At 41.0% G+C, this 18,174-nt stretch overlaps 1 protein-coding gene across 23 annotated transcripts in view; it reads left to right on the forward strand.

Moving 5' to 3' along the window:
- The window catches only part of LOC118974070 (putative spermatogenesis-associated protein 31C2), a 149,219-nt gene that overhangs the window by 9,788 nt on the left and 121,257 nt on the right, over nt 1-18,174 (forward strand). For 10 of the 23 annotated variants that reach the window (XR_012132432.1, XR_012132434.1, XR_012132429.1 and 7 more), the window contains 3 exons: nt 8,741-8,838; nt 11,914-12,188; nt 17,867-18,145. The exons of 5 other annotated variants lie outside the window; for them this stretch is intronic. The gene's annotated coding sequence lies outside the window, so the exon portion shown is untranslated. 8 more of the 23 variants (XR_012132438.1, XR_012132439.1, XR_012132440.1 and 5 more) reach the window with 4 other exon arrangements.

An 18,174-nucleotide genomic window follows, 5' to 3' on the forward strand; every position in this document is an offset into this window, starting at 1 on the left:
TGGAATGCCCTTTGAAGACCACTAGACTAGATTATGGAGATTTTCCTTTTGAGGTTTAATAAAAAGAAAATATTACATAACATTCAACTACTTTCTCTAATTTTTTGTTGCTTTGACAGCCAGTCTAACAGAAAAACTGAAAGATGTAATTTAGGCCGTTTATCCATTCCTTTTACTCTTGACCTGACAAAAACCAAGTGTTACAACAAAGGTTAGAATTAGTCTTTGTAATGAGCAGAAGTCTCTCTACCACACATCAGTTGTTCAGAATTCAGCCCTAGCCTCAACAATCTGTAATATCATTGTAGGAAGGCCTGAGAGTTCTTTGAAAATACATTTTTAAAAAATTGAGAACAGTAGACTTTTCTCTCAGTTATCATTTAAAAAAAAACTCTAGGATAAACAAAAGTAAAAGATGGCAACCAATTTCGACCAATATACCCATGGAAACAAATAGGAGAAGCCCTGCACCAGTTATTAGAAATTAAGGATAATAGTCAACATGTACAAAAAAATGGAGGTCATTTTACTAAATAAATCACCAATTGGGTCAGATTTTGGAATATAAATAATGGACAACGCGTACTTTGCTCCTGAGTCTAAGCCATGTAACCCGGACATGGGGCCTGACTCACCGCTGGTCCCGGCCTCAGTTTCTGCCTGTGTCCCAGCATCAGCCCCTCGGGCTTAGTGTTATAAAACCCTGCCGTAAATATACATGCAGCAAACTTTTAAAAAAACAAAATTTGTGGAGCTCCCTTAAAACAGAAAGAGCTGAGGCAATCTGAGAACTAAGCAGTGGGTCTAAAGAGAAGCCAGGGTGTAGATCACTGGAGCTGAACTAACAGGAGGTAGAAGGTGGGGGTGGGAGGTGAGTGGGGAAAGGATCTCGGAAAATCCTGTAAAGCTCACCTTTGCCTTTGTGCACCTGGAGGCGGGAGGTAGGAGTGTGCAAAAGTTAGGCTCTCGTTATTCAACCTGGCTATAGCCTGGATAATGTGTTCCCTGCCTTGTCTTTCTGAACCACAGCCCAACTGCAGTGAGCTCCATCTTTTCTCTGCTTAGGCCTGAGTGGGCCTGTCTGCATACCTTAAAGGAGCCTTTGACATCTGATTAATATACGTCAGGGCCTCAGCCACACCTGAGTGGTCTGTAAGGGAGCTAAAGAGACTCCCTGTATGATGCCTGTTTTAAAAAGGGATCTGGAAGAGTTTCTCTCCATTCTAGTACAAATAAACATAAATAATCAACAAGCATGTCTAGACCAGCCTGGTATTACTAATAGTGTCCTTGCTGCCCATGCCAGGGCTGCCTGCCCTGTATGGAAAGTCACTATTGACAAACCTTGGCTCAGGAACTCTCCAGGCCCCACCTCCCACTCCTTGCTACTCTTTCATCTGGTTTCTCTGGTTTCTGTCCCATGGGCTCACAATCAGATACTCCTCCGTCTTCATCCATGGTATAAGTGAACAATTTCCTCATCTGCTTCTCACGTTTGCTCCCAAATGGCTTCTTTAGCTTGATGCACTAATGTCTGTAAACAAGAAGGGCTCCATCCCAGGGATGCTCGCAGACTCCCATCAGCATTCAGCCCCACACCCGAGCTGTAGACCCCAATTAGTGGGAAGGCAGGGGCAGAATAATGCACAGAGAGAGGAGAACATCTTCAGAACTTGGAGGGAAAACTCCCTCAAATAGGTTTGCTGCAGGAAACAGAAGAATGTTTTAAATTATATTTGTTCTATACTCTTAAAAAAGACAAATTTGAGCTGAGACAAGAAGAGATTGCATGGATACCAGAATCACAAGAGCCAAATTTGAATGTTTGTTGGAGAGAGAGAATAGCAAATTTGATATAGCAATTGGTCAGATTGTTGATATAGAGAAGAAATGTGAGAAGTGATCCCAGAATATAGAGTGAAAGAATGAAATGATAACAGAGAAAGATACCAGAAGGAAAATAACATTCATACATATGCAAATGATGAACAGTCTTCCCAAAGGAGAAAGCTGGACAAAAGGAACAGAAGAAATAATTCAGGGGAAAATAAAGAAAAGAAGCTGTGTACAAGAAGAGTCTTTCTCCAGTAGTAAAAACAAATCTGAGGCAAGATTTAAAAAGTAAAATTGCCACATTATGCATGGATGAAGACATCAGTCTAGACGATTCCCGGTTCCATTTCTTGTCCTCCTCCCAACATACCTCCCACCAACACACAAACCGGAGTTACAAAGCCTGATTCAAATCTACCTCTGCCATGAAGTAATCTCTTGACTTTCTTACCAGTTACAACTGTCTTTTAAACTCCAATGATGTTTTAATATTCTGCCATATCGATATCGATTATAATAATGGAACCTCGTTGTGTTTGTCCAGATCCTCTAAGAAGCAGGTGCAAGAAAGGGATTAAATATGCAATAAATGGAATTATGGAGAAACACCTGTGAGAGAAATTAGGGAAGGGGCCAGGGCAGCTGGGACTGTGGGCAGACTATGATGCAAGTCTTACTCTCAGTGAAAGAGCAAGGGAAAGAGGGCTTTATAAGGCTGCGGGGGAGTCCTAGAGCCAACACTGGCTAGTAGAGGGGTCCTGCATCCCTCAGGAGCCAGCCTGCCTTAGAATCCTTGCTGCACTAGGTCACGGGCTGGGAGTGGTACACAGGAGGTATGCTTCCATGTAAACTCAACAATGAATTTCAGAGCACAGCAGCTAAAGCCCTTGGGTCAATTTATGTACTCAATAAATATGAATTCTACAATCAAATACCAAGCCACTGGGCACCAAGTACCAGGCTCACAGCACATAAAAATGTGCACATGCATAGAAGGCAATATGGTGAAGACTGCACCCTTACTCCTGCAGAGATCAACATTTAATGGGGAAGAAAACATGGAAATACACAATAACTATACACTTACTATACAACTAATTGTTTATTATTATACAATTTACTGCACAAGTGTTTGTGCAGCTTGTCCCCATGCTCCAGGAACACAGAGCAATGAAACAACTCTACCTGCAAAGTTGGCAGTACAACAGCAGAGGAAGTAAAGGTTAAGAAATGTAAAGAATGCCTAGGGACTGCCGGGCAGGAGTCCGGCGAGAAAGAGATCGCCGAGGTGTGACAGGCTGTGAGGATCCATCTCAAATATTTGCCACCCCATCACACACGTGGCCACACGGTGTGTGAGCAGAAATGGCCCACGGCGCTCATGGGGAAGCTTCGGTAGCTGGCCTCTGGTCTGCCATGCTTCCTGTTTTCTCTGACTAGAAAGGACCCAGAGGGGCACCCATCAGCCTGCAGTCCCGAGGGAAGGCAATGAGGATAGCAGCATCTGGCCCATAAGGGACATGTGGCATGAGTGGGAAATAAACCTCTGTTTTCACAAGCCACCAGAATTCCTGACCACAGCAGAAGCTAGCACCCCAGCCCACTCTGACTGACACCATGTGGACCGAAGGCACGGGGACAAGAAACAGCATCCGGCTTTCAGAGAATCCCCCCAGCCCCTCAGCCCGTTGGCCGGAATGTGTAGGCTCTATGATGGGTGCGATGGAGGTAGAATGAATTCTATAGAAAAGTCTTTCTCACACGTTACAGATACACTGAGTAATCCACAGGCAATGGAACCCCACTGAGGGTTTTTTAACGAGGGAAGACAGAAGCAGATCTGTTTTATAAAGTGTGCTGAGGCTGCCCATGCAGATGCCCTTCAAGTTATCCAGAGAAGAGTCTCAGGGCTAATTCAGCGAGCAGCAGTGGGCACGGAGGAAAGCAGTGGATTTCAGGGGCCTCCAGAAGGTAGATCTTAGGTGGGAAAGGAAGAGTTAGGAAGGAGCGAGGGTGGCGGGCCAGTGCCCAGAGAGAGCTGCTCTCAGGACAGCTGAGGGTGTTTGATTTTGGGAGCATTAAACTTGAAGTTCCTTCAGGACATCGATATGGCAACATGCAGTAGGTTCTTGGAAATACGTGTTTGGAGTTCAGACAACACTGCACTGAGTTACTTCCATAGCTGACTTTTAAGAGACTTATAATCTTTTCCTTTTCCCAATATGGCCACTGTAAGTTTGGCCAATAAAAGAAATGGGAAGGGAAGTGAATTGATACACCCCTAGCATAGGGCCCCAGTAATTTGTACAGGCTTTCCCTACATTTATTGGCCTCATTTATGAACTTTTTGTTAGCTTTTTCCTAGCCTTAGTCCACATTGTCATGATTGACCCTTCAAAGTCCCCTTTTGTTGTGTTTAAAATTTTTCTTTCATATCCATTCTCCACTTCCAGCTCCCACTTTACCCACAATCAACCTTTCTAATGTGTTTAATATGTACATTTTGTTCGATATGTTCTTAAAAATGTGCATTTGGTAGCAGGGGAGTAGTTCCTGATTCTTTATCTAGGTAAGCAGTATTGTTATATGTCATCGTGTTTCACACTCCATTCTCTATGGCACAGGGACAGCTTTCCTATCCGCTTTTTGGTGATGTCACCCAGGGTGACTCCTTACTTCTCATCACAGTGATGCTGCAGTGAACATCCACCTGCATTTGTCTTGTACCCTTTTGCAGTAACTTTTTTGAAATGTATACATAGAAGAGTAAAATAGGGAATATACATATTCTTCATCTGACTTAACAGATGACTCCCCAATGGTTGGTTGCCCAGCTTACCCCTCCGTTCACTTATACATGAAATTCCTAAATCCCCCATCTCTGCCAACACATGGCATTTCAAAGCTTTCTAATATTTGCCAATTTAGGAAGCATTAAATGATACCTAATCTTTTTTTAAGTTTCTATTTTAATGATCACTGATGAGTTTGAGACTCTTTCCATCTGCTTGGTCGACTTTGTTTTCCTTCTCATCCATTTCTAGTTCCTGGAATGTACTGGTTTCTTGAAAATAGAGATTAATGTTTTAGTACTGTTGTTTTTACTGATTGGCAGGATTTTCTTTTGTATTCTGGATAGCTGTCGTATGTCACATTTACACCTTTTGTCCCACAGTTCTGGCATATTCTGGGTATATTTTTCCTCTGCTTTTGAGCTTTGGAAGTTTCTGTTGCACTGATTTTCCCCAGACATGTCCAGTCTCCTGAGGAGCCCGGCAACGGCATTCTTCATTTCTGCTACAGTGTTTTCGACTCTAAAATTTCCTTCTGATTCTTTCTGAAAGTTTCCATCTCTCTCCTTATGTTACTCACCTATTCTTAAGTGCAGACCTTTTTTTTTCCACTAGAGCTCTTAGCATATTAATCAGTCATTTTAAATTCTCAGTCTGATAATTCTAAAATCCCTGCCATATCTGAATCTGGTTCTGATGTTTGCTTTGTCTCTTTGAGATAGGGTAGGTAGACAGCCAGAATATAAGCAGGGAGAGGGGCAGGGACCCTGGCTGGTGGTTTACATTCTACACATTCCATGTAAGCTATTCTGTCAGGGTGGGGGAGAGTGAGAATGGAGGGAACAGACCAGCTGACACCAGCTGGTTCCAACATGGAGATACTGACCCCCAAGTACATCACACACTCTTTAACTTAGAAAAATCACACCCCTCCACCATTAACATAGTGAAGGTCACGCCTCTGTGCTATGACACTTCCAGGGAGAACCAAACAGTCAAAAACTCCTCTGCCCAGAGTGAGTGTGGAGTAAGCCCAAACTCCAAGAAGACTCCACCTGTTCCCTTGGAAATCTATTCCCACTTAGTAAATATTATCTTCCTTTACATAAAAAAGCTCCTTATTTTGTCCTCAGGAAAACTCACTCACTTGTCTGCCTCCGCTCAACTCTCAATGTATAATTCTCTTTTCTTTAAACTCCTGTTCTCCAATAAACTCCTAAAACTCAACCACTTTCGTGTCTGTCCTTGAATTCTTTCTTGTGATGAAACCAAGAACCCATCTCTGGTAACATTAGACTGTGTTTCTTGCCTTTTGGCATGGTGTGTAATGTTTTGTTGAAAGCTGGACATGAAAAAGCTGGGTATATAGGTCTGTAGTGTGAGGTTTTCTTTTCCTGGGAAAGGAGTTAGTCTGTATTTAATGTTTGCTGTAGCTGTAGAGATCAGAGGTAAAATTTCCTCTAGTGCTTTTGCTTTTATCTCCCCTGTTGTCTTTGGTTTTTCCTAGATGCTCCTCCTGAAGTAGAGTCAGAGCCCTGTGTGGTGGTTTCAGTTTTAATCCGCTGTCATTACACAGGAGTCCTACTGATGTGGCAGCATGGTGGAGGGGAGGAGAAGCACTCTGTAATACTATTGTTTGGTCTCGGTCTTTCACTGAACCTGTGCTCCTGGGCTGTGACCTTCACCAACGCTTCTCAGCTTCCCTTCCCCTTCCTACCTGTGAAACCTTAAGTGAGACGGGAAAGCGAGAAGGAGATGGAGTTGGGTTTTTCCTTCCCTGCACATTGCTTAGGCTCTGGTAGAATCCAAGTTGTGGCTCTCTAAAAAGTTTTCCTTGAGGTGTGTCTTTGTTAAAAACAACAGAATGTTCTGGATGTGTTTTACAATGGTAATTTTTCCCTTGCCCCTACCAGAAGCATGACAGGGATTTTTCTCCGGTCTTCACTGTGAGAACCTGGTGGGGCTTCTGGAGGTAAAGGAAGGCTGGGTCCCCAGGAGCTCTTACCTGTCACGCTGCCCCATGCTCAAGCTCTGGGCTACCAGTTGCTGGCTCTGGGAGCAGCTTCTGCCCCCCATGAGCTGTGAGTCTCTGTGTCTACCTGGCTGTCTGTCCAGTCTGGGGGATACTCGTTTGCCCTGCGACCTCAGTTCTCTAAGCCATCTAAGAAAAGTTGTTGATTTTTAGTTTCTTGTGCAATTTTTCTTCTTCTGAGGAGAGGAGTTATGATTTCCAACATCTTTATATGTTGGATCAGAGACCAGAAGTTGCATGTGACACTTAGGTATCCTAATTACCTTTTCTCATGCCATCGTCTTTCAATTACCAGTAATTACCCTTCATTGAACAGAAATCCTTAATCTGTCTGTCAAAACATCACCACTATTTTTCCCTTTGGATTTATCCTCTTAAAATTTTGTTCAAGATTTTCCTGTCCTCAGTTGGAAAGATATTCTTCCATATTTTTTTCTATTGATTTTGTAATTTTAACTTTACCACTTAGGTCTCAGTTCATGTGGGATCCACCTTCTTGAATGTTGTTGAGGAATTACTCAGTTTTGTTTTTCTCCATACAGGGAGCCAGTTTTCCCAGTGGAATCTATGAAACAGTCCAGTTTTTTATCTGTTTGATTCATGGTATATTAAGTTCCTATTCACACAGCTTCCGTTTCCCAGACCTGTTTTCAATTCAAGTCCACTTTGTTCCTGTGCCAGTAGTGCAGTGTTCTGACTATGTCAATATCTAGTAGGACAAATAAATCCCTTTTCTTTCTTCTTTTTTAAACTCCAAGTAGAAATGTATTCGTGAGTAAATTTCTTCTGGGTTCACCTTCATGCCTTCTTTCTTCCATCTTTAATTCAAAAGAAACACAAAGATTCCTTTAGGAAGGGTTCCGGACAGCGAGCGCACTCTTTCTTCTGCACTTAGGGACACAGCTATTCCCGTATGCTGGGATCTGTGCTGCAGGCTGTTTTTGAGGCAGGCGCATTCCCAGCCTGTTGCCCCCTTCCTCCGGCCTGCCTCATAGCTGGGGTGCTCACCTGTGACAGCCGACTGAGGTGACCGATGGTGACAAGCTGGGGACTGCACCATTCTTTACAAAAAGCTAGCCAATCTAAAAAGACTACTCTTAGAGGCCATCGAGTACAATCAGCTTATTTCTAGATGAAAGTGCTGAGGCCAGAGTGAGGTGAGGTGCAGTTATTCACCAAGATCTCGCAGCTTCCTCTTTGTGGACCATGAATCAGGCCTTCTCCTTGACTATTAGTCCACTGCTTCACGCATTTGGTGTCCCATATGGCTTCCCTCAGCAAACAGGTCAGACAGGCTCAAAGAGGTAACTCAGAGACATCCCAAAATAACTGTGCTGTTCATTTTAATGTATGTCTCATGGATCGCTGGGAATGTGACACATTCTTTGAGTGAGTCATCAAACATGAATTAAGATCTTGCAGACAGCAGCTGGAATTTCTTTTCTTGATTACTGACAACTTCAGGCATCTTGGGTTTCAGTAATTAAGTAAAATAAAGTAGATTTCAAGGTCTACTGCAAATATTTTGAGGACAGCAAAGGTCTGACAGCAGGAAAGGGACAGAATTAGAAGCTGCAGTGACCTAATTGCACTACCATTGGCAGTGACTGATTGATTCTGTGTACACAGCTGCTTCAACCAGAGCATGGAGATAAGGTAGGCCTGTGTTGTTAGTGTAAACCTCGTATCATTAAAAGTTAATATGTGGTTTCCTTTAAATGAAGAGGCTACTCTGCCTCCAACTGGCAGATGCAACAGAAAAAAAAGAATATATATGTATTTTTTAACATCTATTAAGAAAGAAAATTAATTTACCAACAATTAACAGTACATCACAATAATGTATATTGTACTTACTACAAGGAATATTGTTAGAGTATTTTAATATCTTATGATCCTCTGCCTCAAGAAAATAGCCACTCATATTTTTCAGTTTTCCCTTGTTTGAAAGAATACATATTTTACCCATTATCATATGATATTACTGGTAAATATATTGCCCCATGGCTTAAGTTTAGAATTTTTGTGTGTGTTTGAATGTTACTTGTAGTTTGGTGAGATAATTTTTTTGCACCCCTCCTAGAACTGTCCATTACCGCAGACTGGACTGCCAAACTCATGCCTGCCTGGGCAGACGTCTCAGCCCTGGGCAACCTTCTTTTCCAGCAGATAGCTTTTCAAGTAAGTCCACATGAAATCAGTGCATGGATGCTTTACCGTCTTGGTTCAGGTGAAGTGAAACTAAGCAGGGAAGCTGTGGCGTGATGTTTGCTGTGGCACAGAGCAGGCTCGGGCTTCCTCCCGTCTAAAGTTGGTAGATGAGAAAAGCCTTCACATTTAAATCCTGATATTAAGGAGTTGCCAACGTCCGTGAACCAAGGTCTTCATTTCAGTGTATTTATAATAATAATTTGCATCAAATATCCTACCATACAGAATATATTATTATTCATTAAAATATTTTAAGCAGCTACATCAAAGGTCATTTTTAAATACAAATAATGACATAAGGAAATTTTTATTTTGAAATAAAGACATTTGAATGTAAAACTCCATAACAGATTTGACATACAGTAAAATTTAATTGAAGAGGAGGTGGCCAGTGTGTTTGTGCTTCGTGTACATATATGTATATGTACATAAAAATAGTCCCCAGAAGAAATGTCTAAACCTTCACATTATCTGGGTTGTGAATTTATGGGCCATTTTATCCTATTTCCCTATATATATGTTCCTAAAATTCAAAATTGACTACAATTATTTTTATAACCAGGAAAATAAAAAAGTATTTTTAAAATGCCTTCCACCCTTTTCTGCTAAAGGCGAGCAGGGCCAGTAAGGTCCAGTAAACTGGTTTCTGTATTAAGCAGGGTCCAATTTCACTAGAGAGCCTCACGGTGAGGACAGGGTCCATCAGACCTGGTTGCTGCTCAGTACGATCATTACAGCGGACCGACTAAGGGAGTAACATGTAACGTACCTTAGGACTTGGATCGCGTACAACCAGGCCTAGGGCAGAAGTGCAAAGGGAGGCCACGTAGCATGTCTCTAAATGTTTTGAAGTGATAAATCAAGCTAACTATTCAATAAGATATGTTCCAGTCTCCTGTGTGGAGAGGTGTGCCTCCACAATTACCTGAAGGCCAGGATAGAATTTAGAATCTGAGGATTCCTCAGGAATCTGGGACTCCATGGGACTCGGCAGCAGAGGCAGAAGCATATGCCCTCATCTTCCCTGGCCCCTTGCCCCTGGCCCAAACTCAAAAACAGGCCTTGCGGTCGTTGTGGGGACACAGGTCTGCCGTTCCAAGCTCTGTGCCTGCTGCATTCATGGCCACCCTCAGCCAGCCCTGGTGGGTAGGTTGGGGGAACCTCCTATGATAGACCTGTCCACCACCTGGAATTGGGTTTCCTAGGTACTTGGGGCCCTGGATTCTCAACAATAGTCTGGAAGATGGGTATGACTGCTTAGTCCTGCCAATCCCTTCCTCCAGTTTAGAAATTTGCTTTGGAAGGAGAAATGCCCCCATCAGTCATAACAGAAAGTCCATCCATCTCTAATTACCCAACTCAGTGACTACCAGATCATATCTGAGGTATCGTCCAACCAGCATCGTAGTGTTCACAGGCCTTCCACATGCCCTGTCAAGCCTAGTTACCTGCCTTCCTTCACAGTAACTCCCCTGCCTTTTGGCCCATCTCCCTGTCCCCATGCATGCTTGGTGAAACTATTCTCCCTAGCACATTCCCCCAAAGTATTACCTTTCAACAAACAGATTTTTCTTTTCATGATTTCAAATTCTTAAGCAAATTTATTTATTATCTTTCAAAGCAAAAGATTAGGTACAGGCCAGTTCCAGAGTTTGGGAAACTATCTAATCAGTGAGCATGGAGCCAGGCAGCTGGAGGCATCTTATAAAGAGATGATTGCATCCAGAGAAGCAAAGGGAATTTCTTTTGTGTGTACCTCTTTGTATTTTTAAGAATGTGTTTCCTTTGTTTTATTTATTATTCACTTTTTTAAATTTATACACAATAAAATCACTATTTCTAGTGTACATTTCTGTGAGTTTTCACAAAAGCATAGTCATGTGATCACTATCAAAGTCAAGATACAGAAATAGTTGCATTATCCCAAAAACTTCCTTCATACTGCACCTTTGTAATTGACCTCAAGCTCAACTCCTGGCAACCCACCAATCTATTTTCTGTTCCTATAATCTATGTTCACCCAAATGTCATATAAATGGAATCCTGCTCTGCAGCCTTTTAAGTCTGACTTCTTGTCCTTTCCAGAAACTATTTGAGCTTTGTATATTTGTTGTGTGTAGCAATGGTTTTTTCCTTTTGTCTTTTGTTTCTTTGGTGAATAGTATTCTATTGTAATGATAAAAAAGTTTGTTTATCCAACCAACTGTTTTAGTTTGATTCTATGATCTATTTTGAGTTAATTTTTAAATAAGGTTGAAGTTCATTTCTTTTTGTCTATTGATTGTTCCAGTTTAATTTATTGTAAAGAATATGATTTTTCCATTAAATTGTCTTTGTGCTTTTGCCAAGCCAATCAACTCTGTCCCATTGATGTGTGTGTATCCCCTTTTGTCAATAGCACCCTGTCTTGGTTATTGTAGTTTATAGTAATTCCCCAGATTGGTTTGATTTTTCAAACTGTGTTCTTTTTCAAAATTATTTTGGCTATTTGTTTCCTTTGCCATGCCAAATAAATTTCAGAACCAGCCTGTCAATAGCAACAAAAAATTCCTGTTATGATTTTGACTGTGGTGGAGTTGAGTCAATAGGTGAGTTTGAGAACTGACTTCAGAAAAACACTGATTCTTCCAAGCTATAACCATGGCACATCTCTCCATTTATTTAGGTCAGTCTTCTTTGGTTTATCTCATCAGTGTTTTATACTATTTAACATACAGCTCCTGCACAGGTTTTGTTATATTTGCTACTTAGTATTTAAGCATTTCTGTTGCTATTTTAAATGATGCTTTTTAAAAATATCAATTTCCAGTTGTTCATTGTCAGTTATGGTGGCTTTAAAATATCCCCACAAATTCTCTGACATTCATCACTTCAAGAACTGGAGATTAATTTCTCTCCCTTTGAATGTGAGCTGCACTTAGGGATTCATTTCTAATGAGCAGAACAAAGTGAAAATGAGAACATGTAACTGCAGAGAGCAGACCATAAAATGTAATACGGAGTTCTCTCTGTGACTCTCCTTCTCCCTCATGTCGCTCACTCTAGGATAAACCAGGTGCTATGCCATGAGGAACAGTGAGGAACTAGAGCCTCTGACCAGTGGCCAAAGAGGAACTGGGGCCTCCTGCCAAAACCGTGTGACTGAGTCTAGAAGCGGACCCTCCAGTCCCCGTGAAGCCAACATCTTGACTGTGACCTCACAAGAAGCCCTGAGCCAGAGCCAATAAACTATGCACCTTTTAGCCTATAAAAACTGAGAGATAATGAAAGTTTGTTATTTTAAGACACAATATTTTGGATAATTTGTCACACAGCAGTAGGTAAGTAATACACAAATATCTGTAAATGCTGTTGATGTTAGCATATTGATGCCACCACCTTGCTAAATCATTTATTAATTGTAGGAGCATTTTTATATTTTGTGAGTTCTCCAGATTGCCTCCAGAGACATTCATGTAATCTGTAAATAGAAACAGTTTTAGTTCTTCCTTTCCAGTTGCCAGTATGCCTTCTATTTATTTTTCTTGCTTTGACTAGAACTTTCAGTACAGTATTAAATAAGAGTATTGAGAGTGGACATTGCTATCTGTTCCCGATCTTAAGGAGAAACATTCAGTATTTGTCGATGCCCATTATCAGGTTCCCTTTTTATCCTAGTTAACTGAGAGTTTTAGCATCATCATTTACCATTAATTAATTTTGTCAGATATCTGCCCTGCATCTGATGAAGTAATCACATAATTCTTTCTTCATCAGTCTCCTGATATGATAAGTTGCATTAACTGATTTTTGAATTTTAAACTAGGCTTGCATTCCTGGGATAAACTTCACTTGTTCAAGATATGTTATCTGTTTTATATACTGCTAAATTTGAATTGTTACTATTTTCTCTAGAAATTTTGCATCTATGTTAATCACATATTGGAAGAGCTGTTTTTAGGAGAATACATTTTTAGGATTGTTATATATTCTTTGTGAATTAAGTATTTATCATTCTGTAATATCTCTCTTTATCACTGTTCACAGTCCTTGCTCAGAGGTCTGCTTTGTCTGATATTGTATAGCCATTCCCGATTTCCAGCTTCTTTTTTTTTAATTATTTGCATAGTATATCTTTACAAAACTTTAACTGTTATCCTAACCTTATGTTTACACTTAAAGTGGCTTTCATCTAATGCAGCATAGAAAGTAACACGGAGAGTCAAGCCACTCAAAGAAAGAATATGTTTCAAAGAAAGAACAATATAAACCGTAAGACAAACACTTTAATGAAATGAAAATAAGTAATTTTTCTGATAAAAAATTCAAAGTAATGGTCATAAAGACGTTCATGAGACTTGGGAGAAGAATGGATGAGCACAGTAGGAAAAGCACCAAACAGAAGTCACAGGGTGAAAAGTACATACAAAACCTGAACCGAAAAATACGCTAGAGGGGTTCAACAGCAGAGCAGATGATGCAGAAGAAAGGATGAGTGAACTAAAGGACAGGATAGAGGAACTTAATCCAGAATAGCAAAAAGAAAAAAGAATGAAAAACAGTGAAGATAGCTTAAGGAACTTATGTGACAACATGTAGGGGGTTAATAGTTGCATTATGGGAGTCCCAGAAGAAGAGAAAGAGAAAGGTGTAAAAAGCTTATTTGAAGATATAATGGCTAAAAACTCCCCTCGCAGGCATGCAGGTCCAGGAAGCTGAGAGAGTTCTCAAACAGCTGAACCCAAAGAGACTCACACTAAGGTACATCATAATTAAAGTGTCAAAAGGTAAAGATAAGGAGTGAATCTTAAAAGGAGCCAGAGAAAAACAAACTATTACATACAAAAGAAGCCCCCTAAGACTATCAGCACATTTTTCACCAGTAACTTTGTAGGCCAAAGGCAAGTGGCACAATATATTCACAGTGCTGAAAAAAAAAGAAAACTCCTAATCAAGAATACTCTACCTGGAACAATCATCATCCACAATTGAAGAAGAGAGTTTTCCAGAAAAGCCATTGCATAATGATAAAGGAGTCAATCCAACAAGAGGATATAACATTTGTAAATATTTATGCACCCAATATAGAAGTACCTAAATATACAAAGCAAATAATAATAGACATAAAAGGAGAAATGCACAGCTGTGCAGCAATAGTAGGGGACTTTAATACCCCCACTTACATCAGTGGGTGGACCATCCAGACAGAATGTCAATAAGGAAACATTTGCCTTAAACAGCACATTATACCACATGGACTTAACAGATATATATAAACATTCCATCCAAAGACAACAAAATACCCATTACTGTCAATGCACACAGAACATTCTCAGAATAGATCATATGTTTGGCCACAAAACAGGTCTTAACAAATTAAAGTAGGTTTACATATAAAACAACTTTCCTACCGCAGTGGTTGAAACTAGAAATCAGTCACAAGAAGAAAACTGGAAAATTAACAAGTATGTAGAGATTAAACAACATGTTACTGAACAACCAGTAGATCAACAAAGAAATCAAAAAAGAAAAAAATATCTTGAGAGAAGTGAAAATGGAAATACAAGTGTAGATAAAGAACCAGGCTACCTTCTAGATCTAAGACTCTTTTGTTTTAGAAATCTTGGTTGGTTTCAATGAGTGACCATTTGGAAGGCTTTTTTTTTCTTTTCTTGAGCTGTCAAACTCCTGCTCTTATGTTTTGAATTCACCAATAAAGAGCAAGTCCACAAAACCCTATGTCCCCACTCTCAACCCTAATAGAATCAGTAACCCAGGCCTGTGTGCTCTCTCTTTCTACCTGTGACCTTGCTGCGTGGACCCAGGTTTGCAGTGTAGTTTCCGCATCTCATAAATAATAAAGCTCTTGTTTTCAGTTTCTTGATGGTTGTTGCTAAAGGGCATCTTGCCATCATAATAAGAACCACAAGGCTTCGTCTAGTTGTAACACTGGTATGGAAAGGGGAGACATCTGGGAAGCGCACTTGGGCTCAGGTGCTGCCGCCATGCATAACTGATAGCAGTACTCTCAATGGGCTGAGATTAATATAGAACAGTTGGCATAGCTGGCCTGAGTGCATGATTGTCCACACAATTAGCCCAGGGAACACCCTTTAGCTGCACCTGGCTTACTAATTCAGGTAGTAACACCACTGGGACAAGGAGAACCACTTGCTGGGGTCTGTCCTGCTGCTGTGCTTTCTCAGATCACCTCTGTCATGTTGTCTGCAGTATCCCACCCACATGTCCCAGCTCCCATAATGACCCAATGGTGTCCCCAGAGTGCTGAGATCAAGGCCACCTGACCTACAGAAACAACTACATCACTACCTGTAAGCGTCTTAACTGTCAATTAATGTGCATGAGGGCCCACTGTGCCTCCAGGCCAAGGAGAGCTAAGAAGAGTGGATTGGATCACGAGGCTATTGTCACCCACCAAGGAGAGGCTGTGGACTAAAGGTGTGAGGAAAAGATTCTCCTAGACAGGAGAACAGGAGACCTCCACCTGAGACCACTGAGTTGGTGGGTTGTCCCTGGACTGTGTGTCCTAATGTAGAAGAGTGAAATTGCCTTCCAGTTGGAGACCAGTGGCACCATGAAAGGGACATGCATCAGAGGCCTACAATCTCTGTGCCACCACTTCACTCCCTGCTGTCACTCATTGTCCCCTGACTTGATAATGTATCACAGGTCCAATTCTTGGTGTGATGTTACTAAAAAAGTTAATGGACAAATATAACTATCCCGAACATCTAGGCCGTGCCTCCTAAAAACCTGAGCAGGTATCCCAACTCCTTGATGAGTGTGAAGCCACAGGGAAGCTCCCTGTGTCCTGCTAAGTTCTGCAGCCCAGCAGCATGCCAGGGTCTGGGAGTGTGCTGCAGAGGCCCAAGAGCTTTCCCAGAGACCCTGTGTGGGTCACCCTAGCGGAGGCGAGTCCCCCTGCCAGAGAGGTGGGTCGGCACACCCTGGGGAGAAGAGCGGCCACCTAGGAAGGGCGCTCACAGGGATATCATCCACAAATTTTTCCAGCAACAATATGTAAGATTAAGGTAATGGGGGAAAATCAAGGATCATAACACAGAAATCAGAAACTGTACCTTAACTAAAATTCAAACGTTTCTTAAACATTTTATGCAACAGGAAGAGAGGGGACCAGATTGGCTATTGCAGGTTTTGGGAATGGGCTCTGAATTGTCATTTGTAGTGGCCAAAATGTGTCAAATCACTGTATCCCTACAGACCCTAAAATACATTATCTTCTTAAATAACCTCCTCGGCTACATGCTCGTTTTCTCTGAGAAAAATATATAAAGAATTCACAGGCCTCAAGATCCAAAAAACAAATAACTCGATTAAAAAATGGGCGGAGGATGTGAACAGTTCTCCAAAGAAGAAATTCAGATGACTAACAGACACATGAAAAGATGCTCCACATCGCTAATCATCAGGGAAATGCAAATTAAAACCACAATGAGATATCACCTCACACCAGTAAGGATGGCCAGCATCAAAAAGAGTAAGAACAACAAATGCTGGCAAGGATGCAGAGAAAGGGGAACCCTCCTACACTGCTGGTGGGAATGTAACCTAGTTCAACCATTGTGGAAAGCAGTATGGAGGTTCCTCAAAAAACTAAAAATAGAAATACCATTTGACCCAGAAATCCCACTTCTTGGAATTTATGCAAAGAATACAAGTTCTCAAATTCAAAAGGACATATGCACCCCTATGTTTATCGCAGCACTATTTACAGTAGCCAAGATATGGAAGCAACCTAAGTGTCCATCAGTAGATGAATGGATAAAGAAGATGTGGTACATATCCACAATAGAATACCATTCAGTCATAAGAAAGAAACAAATCCTACCACTTGCAACAGCAGGGATGGAGCTGGAGGATATTATGCTCAGTGAAATAAGCCAGGCGGAGAAAGACAAGTGCCAAATGATTTCCCTCATTTGTGGAGCATAACAACAAAACAAAACTGAAGGAACAAAACAGAGGCAGACTCAGAGACTCCAAGAAGGGACTAGCGGTCACCAAAGTGGAGGGGTTGGGGAGGATGGGTGGGAAGGGCAGGAGAAGGGGATTGAGGGGTATTATGTTTAGTACACATGGTGTGAGGGGTCATGGGGAAGACAGTGTAGCATAGAGAAGGCAAATAGTCCATCTGTGGTATCTTACTACACTGAGGGGCAGTGACTATAATGGGGTATGTGGGGGACTTGATAATATGAGTAAATGTAGTAACCACATTCTTTTATCATGTGAAATCTTCATAAGAGTGTATATCAATAATACCTTAGTAAAATTTTTAAAAATTAAATTAAATTAAAATGGCATGGCCATGGACCTACCAAAGCAGGTGATGGGTTTCATCTGGACTTCAGTTTGTATGTTGCTCACATGTGCTAATGGTATCTGGCTTTGTATTTGTGTATGTGGTGAGAAAAACATATAAACTTTTTCAAACAATTGTCATAAGATAATTATTTTTAAAAAATAATGCTTTTCTGTCATGCCATAGTTATCATATAGTGGTTAATATCAGTTTCCATGCTATCCATGTGGTTCCATTAATCCTTCTGCTCATGCCTTATAAATACCTAGAAAACTATACCATGTTTAATTATGTTTATCCTTAAACTGTGTTTTTTGTCTGAAAGGTGAACTATGCCCTTCTTGTTCTTGCTTTTTACATATATGCCTGCTTATCTTTCTGATGCATTTTTGCAGATGCACTTTAGGATTTTTAAAAATTTGAAAACATGATTTTTTCACTGGCATTTGTGCCAGAACTTAATTAAAACTTTATATTAGTAAGGAAGAAAAAACACATTTTTCCGATATTAGGTCTTCTCATCCAAGACGCTTCTCATTATCTAAGCTTTCTTCAGTGTTTGTTAAGTCCTGTTTCATATTTTTCTTCTAACTAGCCCACACACTTTGTAGCTTCTCACTAAAGAGTTGTGGCAAAGAACCCCAATGCCCACATTTTTCCTCCTCCTGTTCACAGAGGAAGACGACCTTTCCCAGGTTCCCTCAGTGTAAAGTGGGACTATGAGTCTGGCTCCTGGTCAGCAGAAAGTGGATCCAAGTAAAATATAGTCTCCAGTTCTCCTGTTGTCTCTGAGTGGATGCAGAAGACCCCATGGAAGACTAAGGCTAAAACGATGGCAAAGCTACTGGAGGGATGGAGTTTTGGTCACCATACACTGTTACGAGGAAGACTGCCTGTTAAAAGTCATTTGTATTGTGATGTGAGAGAGAAAACTTTCTGTCTTCAGCAACCGAGGTACTGTTTTTCTAAATAGTTATTCTCTG

The sequence above is a fragment of the Manis javanica genome, chromosome 6, assembly GCF_040802235.1.
Source record: "Manis javanica isolate MJ-LG chromosome 6, MJ_LKY, whole genome shotgun sequence".
Classification (NCBI taxonomy): Eukaryota; Metazoa; Chordata; class Mammalia; order Pholidota; family Manidae; genus Manis; species Manis javanica.